This window comes from Pristiophorus japonicus, chromosome 1 (genome assembly GCF_044704955.1).
Source record: "Pristiophorus japonicus isolate sPriJap1 chromosome 1, sPriJap1.hap1, whole genome shotgun sequence".
NCBI lineage: Eukaryota > Metazoa > Chordata > Chondrichthyes > Pristiophoridae > Pristiophorus > Pristiophorus japonicus.
In genome coordinates this window covers 426,830,434-426,848,627 of record NC_091977.1, presented here as the reverse complement: position 1 = coordinate 426,848,627, position 18,194 = coordinate 426,830,434, and positions in this window count along the sequence as shown.

Sequence of the window (18,194 nt, the reverse complement as noted above, 5' to 3'; positions counted from 1 at the left end):
CCCTCTCTCTCTCTCCCTCCCTCCCTCTCTCTACCTCCCTCTCTCTCTCTCCCTCCCTCCCTCTCTCTCTCTCCCCCTCCCTCCCTCTCTCTCTCCCCCCTCCCTCCCTCTCTCTCTCCCACCCTCTCCCCCTCCCTCCCCCTCTCTCTCTCCCCCTCTCTCCCTCCCTCCCTCTCTCTCTCCCTCTCCCCCTCTCTCTCTCTCTCTCTCTCTCTCCCCCTCCCTCCCCTCTCTCTCTCCCCCTCCCTCCCTCCCCTCTCTCTCCCTCCCTCCTCTCTCTCTCCCTCCCTCCCCTCTCTCTCTCTCCCTCCCCTCTCTCTCTCTCCCCCTCCCTCCCCTCTCTCTCCCCCTCCCTCCCCTCTCTCTCTCTCTCTCCCTCCTCTCTCTCTCTCTCTCTCTCTCCCCTCCCTCCTCTTCCCTCCCTCTCTCTCTCTCCCTCCCCTCTCTCTCTCTCTCTCTCTCCCTCCCCTCTCTCTCTCTCTCTCCCTCCCCTCTCTCTCTCTCTCTCTCCCTCCCCTCTCTCTCTCTCTCTCTCCCTCCCCTCTCTCTCTCTCTCTCTCTCTCTCTCTCTCTCTCTCCCCTCCCCCCCTCTCCTCTCTCCCTCCCTCTCTCTCCCCACTCTCTCTCTCTCCCTCTCTATCTCTCTCCCCTCCTTCTCTCTCCTCTCCCTCTCTCTCCGCTCCCTCCCCTCCTTCTCTCTCCCTCTCCCTCCCTCTCTCTCCCCTCCCTCTCTCTCCCCTCCACTCCATCTCCCTCCCTCTCTCTCTTGCCTCCCTCTCTCCCCTCCCTCTCTCTCTCTCCCTCCCCTCTCTCTCTGAGAGGCCTCTTTCGCCTTTTTTTAAAGTTATATATATATTTTTTTAAAAGACACTGAGCAAAGGGAAAAAGACCCCTCCCCTGTTGTTAAAACAAGCAGGGGAGAGGTGTGCATCATTAAGAGCTGTCTCTGCTCAATCAAGGAGGCCAATTAAGACCTTAAGGCCTGTGACATTGGGGTGAATGTCGCCCTGACATAGCGAATCCGTCTCCACCGATGGCAGGGCCAGCGCAAACTTATGCACGTGTAATGGCCACGGCAGCTCCTACTGCCCTGCCACCTTTTAAATTAATAACCAGAAAGAATGGGGTCAAGAGTTACACTCACCCCAACATGAGCATCGAGGAGTGCGTGAGGGCAATGGCTGGGATATTTGGTCCTTCGGCCATTGTCGCTGCCTCCAAAATGTCCGGGAAGGATGTGTTCTTCCTGGGGTCAGAGCCGGCGGTGTCCCTGTCCCTTGAAAAGGGGCTCACAGTGGGTGGGACCTTCCTGCTGGTGGATTCTCTCGGCCACCGCGCAGAGACTTGTCATCTCCAATGTCCCGCCCTTTATTACCAGTGAGCTCCTCCTCCCCCACCTATGTAAACTGGGGGAGGTAAGGTCGGGGATAAACCCCATAACGCTCGGCCTCAGGGAGGCCAGCCTCCGTCATGTGTTCCCCTTCCAGTGGCAGCTTTATATCCAGCTGGCCCAGGACGATGTAATCGAAGGATCATTTCACGTGGTCCAAGAGGGGACAGCCTACCACGTCTTCTGGACGTCGTACGACATGCGGTGCCAAGCCTGTGAGGAGGTGAGGCACATCCGCAAGAATTGCCCCGCCTCCAAGGCCGCAAAAATCTAAAGCGACCAAGGCTGGTGCTGCTGCCACTCCTCCCCCTGTCAACGTCCGCACATAGGGAACTGCCGATGCACAGGCATCGCCAGAGGCCATTGTCTTCACGGCCTCCGGCGGGGGGGAGGGAGTTCGGTCGCGCAGAAAGAAGGCGCGGAGGAAAAGGAAACCCCTTTGGGAGAGTGCCCTCAGCGGGCCAGATAGCCCAATCACTGCGCTCGGCCCATTTTTATCACCGACGAGCGTGGGGAATTCAGAGCCCGAGCTTGAGCCCTTGTCCATATCCGCTACCACGGAGAGTTTGCCACCCATGGTTGGACTCGGGCGCGGGAATGAAATACAGGAGGAGGGAGTGGAGGCTGGAGCCTCGACAGACATGGAGGTCTCCCTGTCACCGCGTCCCCCCAGACAAAAAAGGAGGCGTCACTCCAGGGAAGCGGAGTATGACCAAGGTCCCTCCGTGGAGGAGTTGGTGCCCAGTGCGAGTCCCACATCCCCCACCAGCGCTCCCAATGCACGCCGAAGGTGGGGGGAGTCTGTCCCTTGGGAGGGCTAGACATCCAAGGATGCCCAGCCTGAGCCTCCCGGGGATGGGGAAAAAGACCTGCCTGTTGCGGGGGAGGGGTGCGGGGCTGCAAAAAGAATGTGTCGCCGCCGGGCCGAGCGTCCCGGGGACTGAAGCGGGCAAGGCCCAAAAGGCCGAGTCCGAGCCTGCCCAGTCAAAAATCAACACCCCCCGGGATCTGCTCGACCTGGCGGTAAAAGAAAGCGAGTTAAGCAAATCTCGTGAACCCCCACCCGCTGGGCCAGGGGGTTAGTGGCAGGGGGGGGTGAGGAACCCCAATCTTCGTCCCTAACATTGGAGCTGGGGACTTAGAGGAGCTGGAGCTATTTTACGGCCTGGTCTCTCCGTGCTCCCCGGTGCCTGGGGCGGAAGGGGAACCCCCGTCCGCTGCCACTTCCCGACCCGGCACCCCAGGAGGAGCCCAGGGGAGGACTCCTCTGCCGACGATCCTGGGGGTAGGATCGTGACAGAGGTAGGGCCGGACGGTGCGGCTGGGCCGTTCGCCGTAACCCGTGCGGTCGACAGACCGGAGGAGGACGGGGACTCGATGGTAGGCGCGGGTGAGGATTTAGAGTCCATCGCCAGTGATCTCCTCATGCCCCCCTCATTCCTGCCAAAGAACTCGGGGACTTTTTGGCCAAATGCCAGGGTCACTGCAATAGAGCCCATCTAGTCCTGGACAAATGGTCCGAGCCGGCACTGCTCATCAGGTACAGACGGCGCAGACGGGATCCCATCAAAACCAGAAAAACTTGAGCTGCGCTGGCTCAGAATGTTCCTCGTTGGGTTGTTGAGGGAGTGGAGGTCATCAAACGACTCCGCTCCCCCACCCCACCCCACAGTAGTTTAAGGTAGAGGTTGCACTATGCTTTTGCCATGAAGATAACCATAGCCAGCCTCAACATCAATGGCAGCAGACAGGCACACCGTAGATTTAACAATTTTGCGCTCCTGCGGGAGGGGAAATATGCGGTGCGCTTCCTGCATGAAACCCACACCGTTCTGCGAGACGAGGCCACGTGGCTCCTGGAAAGGCAAGGAGAGGTCCGCATGAGCCACCTCACTGCCATTTCTTGTGGGGTGGCTATCTTGCTGGCCCTACATTTTCAGCCGAAGATCTTGAGGGTCGAGGAGCCTGGGCCAGGCCACTTGCTCCATGTCACGGTTCGCCTGGGGGACGTGCTGCTCCATCTTGTGAACGTGTACGCCCCTCAGCCCGGCCCGCAGCAAGTGCACTTCTTCGAAGAAGTGTCCACTCTTCTCGGCTCCATCGATGTCGGTGACTGCATTGTCCTCAGGGGATTTTAACTGCACCCTTGAGACGAGGGACCGCTCCGGTGCCCCACAGAGCATGACGGCGATCGAGAAGTTGAGGGACCTGGTCGGATCCTTCGACTTGGTGGATGTCTGGCGAAATCTCCACCCCGACTCCAGCGCCTTTACTTGGGTGAGGCCTGGAAGAGGATGGTCCACAATCGACCACCTTTATGTGTCTTGGGAGTATGTCTCCTGCGTTCCGGCAGTTTCCATGCTGCCGGCGCCGTGCTCGGACCACCACCTGGTGTGGGCGGAGCTCACTTCGCTCCGCGCGAGGACGGGGTCCGGGTACTGGCATTTTAACAACCTGTTGCTGGAGGACGAGCGGTTCCAGGACTCGTTCCGTCGATTTTGGGCCGACTGGAGAAGGAAGCAGGGGGGCTTCCCCTCCTTCAGGTTATGGTGGGACGTGGGCAAGGCTCACGTCCATCTCTTCTGTCAAGAGTATGCGAGGGGATCTACCAAGAGGCGGGCGGCCAGGGTACTCCTCATGGTCAAGGATCCAGTTGACCTGCGGAGGATGAGTGGGTGCCAGGAGATTTATTCAGCCACATACTCCATCAGGTCAACTGTGAGAAATGTTCCGGGCTCCTGGTGGGTCAGTGGCGGGTGGACTCCTTGCCGGAGGAGTTCAGGCCTTTTGCGTGGAGCACGACCCATCTCCTCTATCTGGGAGTCTACCTTAGCCCTGAGGAGAAATCTGACTGGTGAACTGGCAAGAGCTGGAGGCCAAGGTCGCCGATCGCCTAGGGCGCTGGACAGGACTGCTCCAAGTGCTGTCCTACAGGGGTTGAGCATTAGTCATAAACCAGCTGGTGGTCGCCATGTTGTGGTACCGGCTGGTCACTTTGACCCCTCCCCCTGCGTTTGTCACCAAGATACAGAAGAAGCTGGTGGACTTCTTCTGGAACAACAGGAAGCACTGGGTCTCTGCTGCGGTTTTGAGTCTCCCGCTTAGGGAGGGCGGTCAGTCGTTGGTGTGCATCAGCACCCAGCTCGCGACTTTCCGTCTTCAGACCCTGCAGAGATACCTGTACATTGAGCCCCCTCCGAGATGGTGTGCTCTGGCGACGCATTTCTTCCACCAGCAGTAGCATGCAGCTCCTGTTTGTGAGCCTGGGGGGTGTCAGGACCGTCATGCGGAGGCTATCTGTCTTTTACCAGGAACTCATCAGGGTCTGGAACAGAGTCGCCACCAAGCGCAGTTCTCCCCCGTCTGGAGTGGCGGCTGTCCTTTGGGAGCCGCTGCTCAGGAATCCGTACCTCCACGACCGCGGTTTCAGGTGGCAGGCTGTAATGACTCAAGAGTCCGATTACGGTGAACTCACTCGGGTGCAACCTGATCGATCTTTATTCCAGCCTGAGAGTGCCAGCGTGACAAAGACACCCAGCTTATATACAGATGACCAAGCACACATGCCACATGCATACAGCCCGATGACCTCCGATCGCGGTACCCTCTGATGTCTGGTGACCCCCAAGTATTATTACATAACAACATCCCCCTTTTAAAATCTTAACAACAGTCTTTTTACAAATTAAGATGGTCTGGGGCTTTCCTCTCACGAGTTGATCGGCTCAGTTCAACTTTGGCTCTGGGCTAGTGTTCTGAGTCCGTTGAGACTGCGGGCTGAGTAGCATATCTGATGGGAGTGGTCATGACCACATCAGAGATTGAAGGTTCAGAGTCAGCACTCATCAGTGAACAATGGTTGCTTGGTTACTGATTACGTCTTCCTCTCAAGAATTCGACTTCAGATGCCATGAATACATACTTCGAGCATTTCAGCCTGAGTCCCACTTTGTCCAGACGCTGTAGGACTTCTTCAAGATTGTTCAGATATTCAGCAATATCGTGACCTGTGACCAGAATTTCATCTTCAAACACGACAGTTCTAGTAATGGACTTCAGTAAACTTTCCATATTCCTCTGAAATATGGCTGCAGCCGAACGAATCCCAAAAGGGCAACTTTTGTAGACAAACAGTCCTTTATGGGTGTTGATGCAGGTGAGTGTCTTGGGTCATGGGTCATATAGGCGGACAAGCTCCTGGATCATATAGGCCGATGTCAGATCCAGTTTCGTGAACGAATTTCCACCAGCTAGCATGGCGAACAGGTCATCAGCCCTCGGTAATGGATAATGATCCTGTTTCGAAAATTGATTAATCGTAACCTTGTAGTCTCCACAAGTCCTGACAATGCCATTACTCTTCAACACAGTAACAATGGGACTAGCCCACACGTTAAACTCGATGGGGTGGATCACGAGTATCCGTTCGGAGCTCTGCGCGCTTTCGGGTTCGGGATGCATTTCGTTACCCGGGTACGACTTTTGTACGCCGCCATGGAGTGTCTGATTAAGGGTAACTGGTCTTTGACGATGCCCCTTCGCTTTGGGAGAGGGGTGCACCAGGGATGCCTCATGTCCAGCCAGTTTTATGTCATCTGCGTGGAGCCTTTCCTGCGCCTCTTGTGGAAGTGGTTGATGGGACTGGCTCTGCAAGGGCCGGGCATGGAGATTGTTCTCTTGGCTTACACCAATGACGTGCTCCTCTTGGTTGAGGATCCCGTTGACCTGTGGAGGATCCGTGAGTGCCAGGAGATTTACTTGGCCGCATCCTCCGACAGGATCAACTGGGAGAAATGTTCCGGACTCCTGGTGGGTCAGTGGCAGGAGGACTCCCTGCTGGAGGAGTTCAGGCCTCTTGCCTGGAGCACAACCCATCTAGCCCTGATGACGAAGCCTGACCAGCGAACTGGCAGGAACTGGAGGCCAAAGTCGCTGCTCGCCTAGGGCGCTGGATAGGACTGCACTGAGTACTGTCCTACAGGGGTCGAGTGCTAGTCATAAACCGGCTGGTGGCCTGTCATATATGTATGCTTGGGTTTACTAGCCACCAGGTGGCATCACTGTCGGAGGTCATTGGGCTGTGCACATGTGTGCGGCCCAGGTATAAAAGGCCAGCCATCTTGTAATGTAATCAGTTTGCGCCCTAATAAAGTAGAGCCAGGTTTGTACCTGTTCGGAGTTTACAGTATTCAGTCCATTGAGTTATTGCATACACAACATTTGGAGATGAGGTAACAAGAACCTTCGCATGCAAAAATGAGCACAATTGGAATTCTGGAGCGATTCGTGGAGGGAGAAAATTGGGCAGACTTTGTAGCCCGCTTGAACAAGTACTTCGTGGCCAACAAAATGGAGGAAGAGGCAGACGCAGTTCAGCACCGGGCGGTCCTCCTCACGGTTTGTGGTCCGAAAATCTATGGGCTCATAAAGAATTTTCTCTCACCCTTAAATCCAATGGACAAGGACTATGAAACATTGTGTGCTCTGGTACATGACCATCTCAAACCAGATGAAGGCATCATCATCTCATGATATCTATTCTATGCGCACGTTCGTTCTCAGGGCCAGGATGTATCGTAATTCGTTGCCAACCTAAGACGTCTAGCTGGACCGCGTAAGTTCAAATCTGCGTTGGCAGACATACTGCGGGACTTCTTTGTAATCGGCATCAATCACGAGGTGATCCTGCATAAGCTACTGGCAGTGGAGATGCTGGATTTGAGCAAGGCCATCATGATTGCCCAATCATGCATGACGACGGACAAAAGCTTAAAGCAGATATTGAAAAATCGGAACTCTACATGTACTGTAAACAAGATAGTATCATCGTTTGGCAGAGCTGCATATGGCAGGGCCTACCCGACTACGTACGTGAAACCTGTGGCTGCTCAAAGTCTGCCAACAGGAATGAATCCAATATCACCATGTTGGCGCTGTGGGGGAAATCATCGACATCATCAGTGTCAGTTTAAACAATGGCTGTTTGAGAGTGTGGCATCTCCAGTGCATGTGTCCGTAACTGATCAAGCATGTTGCGACACACCATGTCGAGGATGATGACCAGTCTAGCGTGGATCCAGATATGTAATCCGAGATACCAGAGGAGGAAGGTTATGGACTGTATTCATTCCTAACAAAGAGCCAACCGATAATGATTAATGTAAAACTTAATGATGTGCTGGTACCCATGTCCAATTCCAATCAATAATTAGCCAGAGGACATTCGACAGGCTGTGGGATACTAAGGCTGTGAGGCCTAAACTGAGTCCAGTCAATGCCAAGTTGCATACGTACACGAAAGAACTCATAACAGTGATTGGCACTGCAGTAATCAAGGTCTCGTATGATGGTGCGGTTCACGATTTACCATTATGGATTGTTCCAGGCAATCGTCCAACGTTGTTCGGCAAGAACTGGTTAGAAAAAATCAAATGGAATTGGGACGATATCAAAGCATTGTCGTCGGAGGAGGATACTCCATGTGCTCAAGTGCTGAGCAAGTTCCCCTCGCTATTTGAAACAGGCATCAGAAATTTCACGGGAGCCAAGGTGCAGATCCGCGTGGACTCGGATGCAAGACCCATCCATCATAAAGCTCGGGCAGTTCCGTACATGATGAGGGAGAAGGTCGAAATCAAACTCGACAGACTCCAGCGTGAAGGGATCATATCACCGGTCAAAATTACCGAATGGGTCAGCCCCATTGTTCACGTGTTGAAAAGTGATGGCACTGTCAGGATTTGTGGAGACTACAAGGTTACGATCAACTGAGTTTTGAAACAGGATCAATAACCGATACCGAAGGCTGATGAGCTGTTTGCAACGCTAGCCGGGGGGAAGTCGTTCACTGGATCTGACGTCGGCCGACATGACACAAGAGCTGGTTGACATGTCGAAACTTGCGTGCATCAACACTCGTAAAGGACTGTTTATCTATAACAGGTGCCCATTTGGAATTCGCTCGGCTGCAGCCATATTTCAGAGGAACATGGCGAGTCTACTGAAGTCTGTCCCCAGAACCGTCATGTTCCAAGATGATATACTGGTCACAGGTCGTGACTCTGCCGAACATCTGAACAACTTGGAAGAGGTTCTACATCATCTGGAGAAAGTGTGACTCAGACTGAAACGCTCGAAGTGCATCTTCATGGCATCGGAAGTTAAATTCCTGGGGAGGAAAATTGCTGCTGATGGTATCAGGCCTACGGACTTGAAAACCAAGGCCATCAAAAATGCACCCAAGCCTCAGAATGTGACGGAGCTGCGTTCGTTCCTTGGTCTACTCAACTACTTTGGTAATTTCTTACCTAGATTGAGCACCTTATTAGAGCCACTGCACATGCTGCTAAGAAAAGGTGACAACTAGGTTTGGGGTGCGTCTCTAGATAGAGCTTTTGAGAAAGCTACTAATCAACTTGGCTCTTAACAAGCTGCTGGTACATTATGACCCGTGTAAGCATCTAGTATTGGCCCGTGATGCTTCGTTATATGGAGTTGGTTGCATGCTCCAACAAGCTAATGAGTTGGGCAAATTACAACCTGTTGCATATGCTTCAAAAAGTTTGTCAAAGGTGGAAAGAGCCTACAGCTTGGTAGGCTAGTGCTTCTTTCTCTGTGTATGGGGTTAAAAAGATGCATCAGTACCTGTTTGGTCTTCGGTTAAACAGGAAACAGATTACAAGCCACCCATTTCATTGTTTTCGGAAAACAAAGGTATCCATAACATGCATTGTCCCACATCCAGAGGTGGGCGCTGACATTATCTGCCTATGATTGTCATTCACCATAGACCTGTCACTGAGAATTGTGCCGATGCATTGAGCCGTCTGCCGTTGCCAACACCAGAGGTGGAAACGCCACAACCGGCAGACCTACTGTTAGTCATGGATGCTTTTAAAAGTGAAGGAACTCCTGTCACGGCCCAACCAGTTAAGATCTGGATCAGCCAGGATCCGATATCATTGGTTGTGAAACGTTGTATCCTTGGTGGTGATTGGTCTGCCATACCCAAGCAAATGTGTGAGGAGACCAAACCTTAAATCTGGCGCAAAGATGAACTATCCATTCAATCAAATTGTATACTGTGGGGTAATCGTGTTGTTATGACCAAGAAAGGCAGAGAGAAATTTGTGCATGATCTACATAGCACACATCCCGGTATTGTCATGATGAAAGCCATTGCCAGGTCTCATGTACGGTGGCCTAGAATTGACTCTGTTCTGGAATCCTGTGTGCATCAGTGCAGCATTTGCAAGCAGCTTAGTAAAGCACCAGCGGAATCGCCACTGAGTCTGTGGCCGTGGCCATCTAGACCATGGTCCAGGATCCACATCAACTTTAGAGGTCCCTTCCTGGGAAAGATGTTCTTAGTTGTGGTAGATGCTTATTCCAAGCGGATAGAGTGTACAATCATGTCATCCAGCGCATCCACAGCTACCATTGAGAGCCTTCGTGTCATCTTTGCTACGCATGGTCTGGCTGACATCGTTGTAAGCGACAATGGATCTTGCTTCACCAGTATGGAGTTTCAAGAGTTTAGGAAACTCAATGGTATCAAACATGTGAGGTCAGCACCACTCAACTCCACATCCAATGGACAAGCAGCGTGTGCGGTCCAAACCATCAAGCACAGTATGAAACATGTAACTCAAGGTTCACTGCAAACTCGCTTGTCACGCATATTGCTTAGTTACAGGACAAGACCCCAAACGCTTACCGGGGTCTACCCTGCTGAACTATTGATGGTCAGGTCTCAAGACCAGGCTCTCTCTTGTCCACCCTGACTTGAATACAGTCGAATACAGATGTCCAAGTCAGCAAGGGTATTATGATCGCGCTGCTGTGTCACGTGACATTTCTATCAATGATCCTGTTTATGTACTGAATTATGGTCAAGGTCCCAAATGGATCGCCGGTACTGTTACGGCCAAGGAGGGCAACAGAGTGTTTATCGTTAAGCTCAAGAATGGGCAGACATGCAGGAAACATGTCGATCAGATAAAGCTGTGGCACACAGATCAACCGGAACAGTCTGAGGAACACAGAATCAGTGACCAACCAAACTACCCTCAGTCATCAGAGGACTCTGCTGTCATCAATGAATCTGGACTTTCAATCCCTGACATGGTCAATGAATCTGGACTTTCAATCCCTGATGTGGTCATTGCCACTCCCATCAGATCTACTACCCAGTCCCCAGTCATAACAGACTCAGAACGCTCGCCGAAGGTTGGAGTTGAACTGAGACATTCAACTTGGGAGCAGAAAGCCCCACACCATCTCAATTTGTAAAAAGACTGTTACGAATATATTGACAATATCCCTCTTTATGTATGTATTCTTGGGTTTACTAGCCACATGGTGGCACCACTGTCAGAAGTTATTGGGCTGTGCGTACGAGTGTGCGGCCCACGTATAAAAGGCCAGCCATCTTGTAATGTGTCATGTATGTAACCATGCAGCGGTAATCTTCATGTAACTGTAACCTTCATGCAACTCCTGTACACTGTACTTATACCTGAGAAATGCACACCCTGACCACAGGAGGTGAACTTGTGGGAGACACTCCTCACCTGGTTTTCCAGGTATAAACGGGGAGGTCCCACCCAGGGTCAGCACCCCTTGGTCCTGGGAATAAAGGTTGAGGTAACGTAGTGACCGTGTCTGCAGTACATGCCTCGTGTGAATTTGTAGTAAGGTGCCGGGACACCACATTTGGCGACGAGAAACGGGAATCACCGAACCACGAGGTTGGCCACTGGCAGCACAGAGAAACGTTACTGTGTGGGTGAGGACTAGGACGACTTCGTGGAAAGACACCAGCAGAGCTTTGTCACGAAGGACTGGCTGGGAGCGACAGTGGCTGACAAGCGGAGGGCGCATCTACTGACCAGCTGCAGACCACAGACATATGCGTTGATGAAAGACCTGCTCGCACCCCAAAAGCCAGTGGACAAGTGCTTTGAAGAGATCAACCAGCTGATCAGTGAGCATCTCAAGCCGGTGAGGAGCATACACATGGCCCAGCACCGGTTCTACACACACCGGCGTCGGGAGGGACAAAACATCTCGGACTTCATTGCGGAACTGCGGCGCTTGGCCAATCTCTGTAAGTTCACAGAGGCGTGCAGTGGGGGAGATGCTAAGGGATTTCTTCATTGAGGGCATTAACCATGCTGGGATTTTCAGGAAGCTCATAGAGGCCAAGAACTTAGCTATAGAAGGGGCGGCGTTGATAGCTCAGATCTTCATGGCAGAGGAAGAGGAGACCAAGCTAATTTACGTGCGCAGCCCTGGTCCAACGCGGCGATGGACCAGGGAGTTAACATGGTGAATGCGGCTCGGGACCCCGCAGGCAGGCAAGGGCATTTCGAAACCGCCCAGGCAGCAACAGACTCTAGGGTGGGCCCGCAACAGGGACAATGGAAAGTGGATCGGCAATTCACGCCTCACGAGGAACAATGCGTCCCGCAATGGGACCATTAAACCCACCATCAGAGTGCTTAGAAACAACCAAATTGGCAATCAGCGAGGAATGCCTAGTAACAGTCCTTTTGTTAACAACAATCTCAGCTCATGCTGGAGATGCGGGGGTAGACACACTGCGAAAAGTTGCAGGTTTCAGCAATATACCTGTCGGATTTGTAACGTCAGTGGACACTTGGCCAGGATGTGCAAAAAGGCTGGAGCGAGGCTAATCTGTGAGACAGAGGAACCAGACGAGGGGTCTGCAATGCAGAATGATGCTTGGGGAAAAGCCATGGATGCTGAAGTTCAGCGGGTTCATATGGCTGACGTCCACAGCTCATACACTAAAATGCCACCCATGATGATGAAAGTTTTATTGAATGGCATCCTGGTGCGCATGCAGCTGGATACGGGAGCTAGCCAGTCAATTATGAGCGCCCAACAATTTGAGACTATGGCCACACAGAGCTAGCAGGCCCAAACTGGAACGTATTGACACACAGCTATGGACGTATACTAAAGAGATCATCCCAGTGCTAGGCAGTGCAAACTTGGTGGTAACACATAATGGATTACAGAAGTGGCTGCCACTCTGGATCGTCCCGGGAAATGGTCCCACGCTCTTGTGGAGGAGTTGGCTAGTCGATATGAATTGGAAATGGGGAATGTGCACGCCAGTTCACCTGTGGAGCGAAGTTCATGCTCACAGGTCCTACAAAAATTCAGGTCACTGTTTCAACCCGGTGTCGGAACGTTCAAGGGCACTAAAGTAGTGATACACATCACTCCGGACGCCAGACCAGTGCACCACAAAGCCAGAGCGGTGCCGTATGTGATGCATGAGAAAATTGAAAGTGAATTGGACAGGCTGCTCAGAGAGGGCATAATTTCGGCCGTTGAATTCAGCGACTTGGCAAGTCCCATCATTCCTGTCCTTAAAGCAGATGGCTCAGTCAGGATTTGTGGTGACGACAAAGCTGCAAGACCAATACCCGCTCCCGAGTGCGGAGGACTTTTTTGCCACGCTGGCAGGTGGCAAGCTGTTCACGAAGCTGAACCTCACTTCGGCCTACATGACTCAGGAACTGGCTGAAGAATCCAAGCTTCTGACCACCATCACGACGCACAAGGGATTATATATCTACAACAGGTGCCCATTTGGCATTCGTTCGGCAGCAGCTATCTTTCAGAGAAACATGCAAAGCTTGCTCAAAGCCATTTTTGGAACAATCGTATTCCAAGACGACATCCTTATAACAGGTCGAGACACCGAGGAACACCTCCACAACCTGGAGGAAGTGCTACGCCGACTGGACCGGGTAGGCTTGCGGCTGAAAAAGGCCAAGTGTGTGTTTGTGGCCCCAGAGGTCGAGTTTTTAGGCAGGAGGATTGCTGCAGACGGGATCCAGCCGACTGAATCAAAAACGGAGGCGATCCGCCGGGCACGCAGGCCCAGCAACACGACGGAGTTGTGATCATTCCTGGGACTTTTGAACTATTTCGGGAACTTTCTGCCGAACTTAAGCGCATTGTTGGAGCCGTTACACATGCTCCTGCGTAAAGGTTGTGAAAGGCTTTGGGGGGACTGTCAAGAACAGGCTTTCAATAAGGCGAGGAACCTGCTGTGTTCTAACACTTTGTATGACCTCTGTAAAAAAAAAAAACTGGTTTTAACATGCGATGCATCATCCTTCGGGGTTGGGTGTGTGTTGCAGCAGGGTAAATGATGACGGCCGACTCCAACCGGTGGCTTATGCCTCCAGGTCACTCTCCCAGGCAGAGCGTGGATACGGCATGGTCGAAAAGTGTGTGTGTACGGTGTGAAAAAGATGCACCAGTACCTTTTTCGGTAGGCAGTTTGAGCTAGAAACGGACCACAAGCCGTTAACATCCCTCTTGTCCGACAGCAAGGCTGTCAATGCCAATGCGTCAGCTCGCATACAGCAATGGGCTCTCACACTGGCTGCGTATGACTACATCATACGGCACCGGCCAGGCACCGAAAATTGCGCTGACGTGCTCAGCAGGCTCCCACTGGTCACCACTGAGTGGGCGTCGGAGCAAAGCGCTGAGATGGTCATGGCTGTTGAGGCTTTTGACACTGCAGGCTCCCCCATCACAGCTCGCCAGATCAAACTCTGGACCAACAGAGACCCCCTCCTATCCATAATAAAGAAATGTGTTCTGACTGGGGATTGGGCGCCCGCACACGGGGCGTGCCCCGAGGAGGTCAGACCGTTTCAAAGACGGGTGGATGAGCTTTCCATACAAGCCGACTGCCTGCTATGGGGCAGCCGGGTAGTCATGCCCCAGAAAGGAAGGGAAGCGTTCATCAGGGAACTCCACAGCGAGCACCCTGGCATCGCGTTAATGAAGACCATTGCCCGGTCACATGTATGGTGGCCGGAGATTGACTCAGATCTGGAACACTGGGTTCGCAGGTGCACGACGTGTGCCCAGCTGGGCAATGCCCTCAGGGAGGCCCCACTCAGCCCGTGGCCCTAGCCCACCAGGCCATGGTCACGTATTCATGTAGACTATGCGGGCCCGTTCATGGGGAAAATGTTCCTGATTGTTGTCGATGCATATTCGAAATGGATCGAGTGCATCATATTAAACTCGTGCACAACATCCATCACTGTGGAGAGTCTGCATATGGTTTTCGCGACCCACGGCTTGCCAGACATCCTGGTCAGCGACAATGGCCCGTGTTTCACCAGCCATGAATTCCAGGAGTTTATGTCGGGCAATGGTATCAAACACGTCCGGACAGCGCCGTTCAAGCCGACCTCCAATGGCCAGGCAGAACGTGCGGTCCAAGTCATAAAACAGGGCATGCTACGCACCCAAGGACCCTCCCTTCAGTACCGCCCATCACGCCTCCTGCTGGCCTACAGGTCCTGCCCGCACTCGCTCACGGGAGTCCCGCCAGCGGAACTCCTCATGAAACGCACACTTAAAACGCGGCTGTCCCTCATTCACCCAGCCCTGGCAGATATTGTTGAGGGCAAACGACAGTCTCAAACCGAGTTCCATGATCGAAACTCAACGGTGAGGTGTATAGAAATGGATGATCCGTTATTTGTTCTTAACCATGCTTTGGGGACCCAAGTGGCTTGAGGGCACAGTAATCGGCAAAGAAGAGAATATGGTCATAGTGGTCAGACTAAACAATGGGCAGATATTCCGCAAACACTTGGACCAAGTAAAGAAGAGGTTAGTATAAACACGGAGGAACCTGAAGAAGAGCATGAGATGTCACTCAAACCACTGTCAGTGGACGAGCAACAAGGACAGTCCACAGCATGCACAGTCCCTGCGGCCAGCCCGGACAGGCCGGAATCACCTCAGGTGACAGAGACGCATGCCAAGGCTCAGCCACCAGAGCTCCACGAGAGAGCGTCGACCACCTGAAAGACTTAACCGTTGACACAAAAAGATGTAAGGAGGGAGGTGATGTCATCTATGTAACCATCATGCAATGGTAATCTTCATGTAACTGTAACTTTCATGCAACTCCTGTACACTGAACTTATACCCTAGAAATGCACACCCTGACCACAGGGGGTGAACTTGTGGGAGACACTCCTCACCTGGGTTTCCAGGTATAAAAGCTGAGGTCCCACCCAGGGTCAGCACTCCTTGGTCCTGGGAATAAAGGTTAAGGTCACGTCGTGACTGTGTCTGTAGTACATGCCTCGTGTGAATTTGTAGCAAGGTGCAGGGACACCACATAATGTAATCACTTTGTGTCCTAATAAAGTAGAGCCAGGTTTGTACCTGTTTGGAGTTTACAGTATTCAGTCTATTGAATTATTGCATACACAACATGGCCGCTATGCTGTGGTACCGGCTGGTCACTTTGACCCCTGCCCCTGCGTTTGTCGCCAAGATACAGAAGAAGCTGGTGAACTGCTTTTGGAACAACAGGAAGCACTGGGTCTCTGCTGCCGTTCTGAGACTCCCACTTGGGGAGGGCGGTCAAGCGTTGGTGTGAGTCAGCACACAGTATGCGACTTTCCAACTTCAGACCCTGCAGAGATACCTGTACGTCAAGCCCCCTCCTAGATGGTGTGCGCTGGCAACATATTTCTTCCGCCAGCAGTACTTCCTCAATTATGACACGTTGCTCCTGTTTGTGAGCCTGGAGGGGGCATCAGGACCGCCATGCGGAGGCTGCCTGTCTTTTACCAGGAACTCATAAGAGTCTGGAACAGATTCGCCACCAACCGCAGTTCTTCCCCGTCTGGAGTGGCTGCTGTCCTTCGGGAGCCGCTGCTCTGGAATCCGTACCTCCAAGACCGCGGTTTTAGGTGGCAGGCAGACGAGAGGGTTGTGTCTGGCAAGGTGACTAGGGTCAGGGACCTGCTTGATAGTGGGGGAGCGGGCTGGATGACGCCAGACGAGCCGCTACGGCGCCTATCCTGGGCCGACGTCCGGCGCGCGGCCAATGCCATCGAGTCGTTATAAACAGCACTGGGCCCTGACTCCGTTAGGTGTGTCGAGGAGACTCAAGCACGTGGGGCCATCCCGTCCAAACTGACCCTCGTCCGGACAGAATTCCTCATTGGCGCCAAGCCTCGAAGCCTCCCTCGGGAGCCGGCGCCTCACAACTTGAGCCTCCTCCGGGAAATCCCTTCCGTGCCTTTCAGTTCTGCGCGGAATGCATTCCTGTACGGGCTGCCATTTGACATTCTCCACATTGCTATCCTTGTCTGCTGTCTACACACACTATGGTGCATCATCTTGCCATCCGGAGGAGGCAGGGGTCCCCAATGGAGTGCTCTCTACACAGGAGTACTCTCTACACGGGGCAGTCCTGTGCAATAAATTTTTAAGTCGGTTCATGGACTCCCAAGCCGTCTGCAATTTCTGTGGTCTGGAGGAGTCCGTGTTCCACGTTTTTATTGTGCGAGGTTGCAGCTGCTCTTCCAATATTTGAAGGGGCTGCTCCTCAAATTCTGGTTGCACTTCAGTCCCACACTCCTGATCTTTGGACACCCTATGCGGAGGTGGGCGGGCAGGTCGGAAGGTCTCCTCGCAGGACTGTTCCTGGGCATGGCCAAGGGGGCCATCAGCCGGTCCAGGCAGCGGGCGGTTGAGGGGTCGTTCAGCCCGACTGCCTGCCTTTCTTCCGTGGTTACATCCGAGCCAGGGTGTCCCTGGAAATGGAGCACGCGGTGTCCCCCGGTACGCTTGTGGCCTTCCGTGAGAGGTGGGTGCCGGAGGGACTGGAGTGCATCATCATCCCCGGTAACCAAATTTTAATTTGATCATTAATGTTTAAAGTTTAAGTCTATGTTTGTCAGTTTTAGTGCCCCCCCACCCCACTTTTAACCAGGGGGCACTTGTATAATTTGTGTTTTGGTGCCCTTTTTAAAAAAAAACAAGGGGGCACCTGAAAAGTTTTTGGAGTGCGACCCCCCCCCCCCTAATCAGGAGTCACTTGATTAAAGTATACAACAAAATAGTTGTAGAGCTGTTGAAACTGGGTGCCCGGTCTCCCTCCTCAGCACGGATTACAATATTTTTGCCAGGGCTATGTTTGCTCGCCTTGGCACCGTGCTGGACCACATGATCCACCTCGACCAGTCCGACATGGTCCCGGGCCAGACAATCCATGACAAAATCCATCCAGTCCGGGACCTGGTCCACCCAGAGCGTTGGTCTGTCGGTCGCCTTGCTGTCTCTAGACCAGGAGAAGGCGTTCGACAGGGTGGATCACGAGTATCTTTTCGGAACTCTGTGCGCTTTTGGATTCGGGAAGCATTTCGTTGCCCGGATCCGACTTTTGTACGCCACCGCAGAGTGTCTGATTATGGTTAACGGGTCTTTGATGGCGCCCCTTCACTTTGCGAGAGGGATGCGCCAGGGATGCCCCATGTCCAGCTAGTTATATGCCATATGCGTGGAGCCTTTCTTGCACCTATTGAGGAAGAGGTTGACGGGATTCGCTCTGCAAGGGCTGGGCGTGGAGGTCGTCCTCTCAGCTTACACCGATGATGTGCTCCTCATGGTCGAGGATCCCGTTGACCTGCGGAGGATGCGTGAGTGCCAGGCGATTTACTTGGCTGCATCTTCCACCAGGATCAACTGGGAGAAATGTTCCGGACTTCTGGTGGATCAGTGGCGGGTGGACTCCCTGCCGGAGGAGCTCAGGCCTTTTGCCTGGAGCACGACCCATCTCCTCTATCTGGGAGTCTACCTTAGCTCCGACAAGGAAGTCTGGCCGGCAAACTGGCAAGAACTGGAGGCCAAAGTCGCAGCTTCCCTAGGGCGCTGGACAGGACTGCTCCGAGTGCTGTCCTACAGGGGTCGAGCGCTAGTCATAAACCAG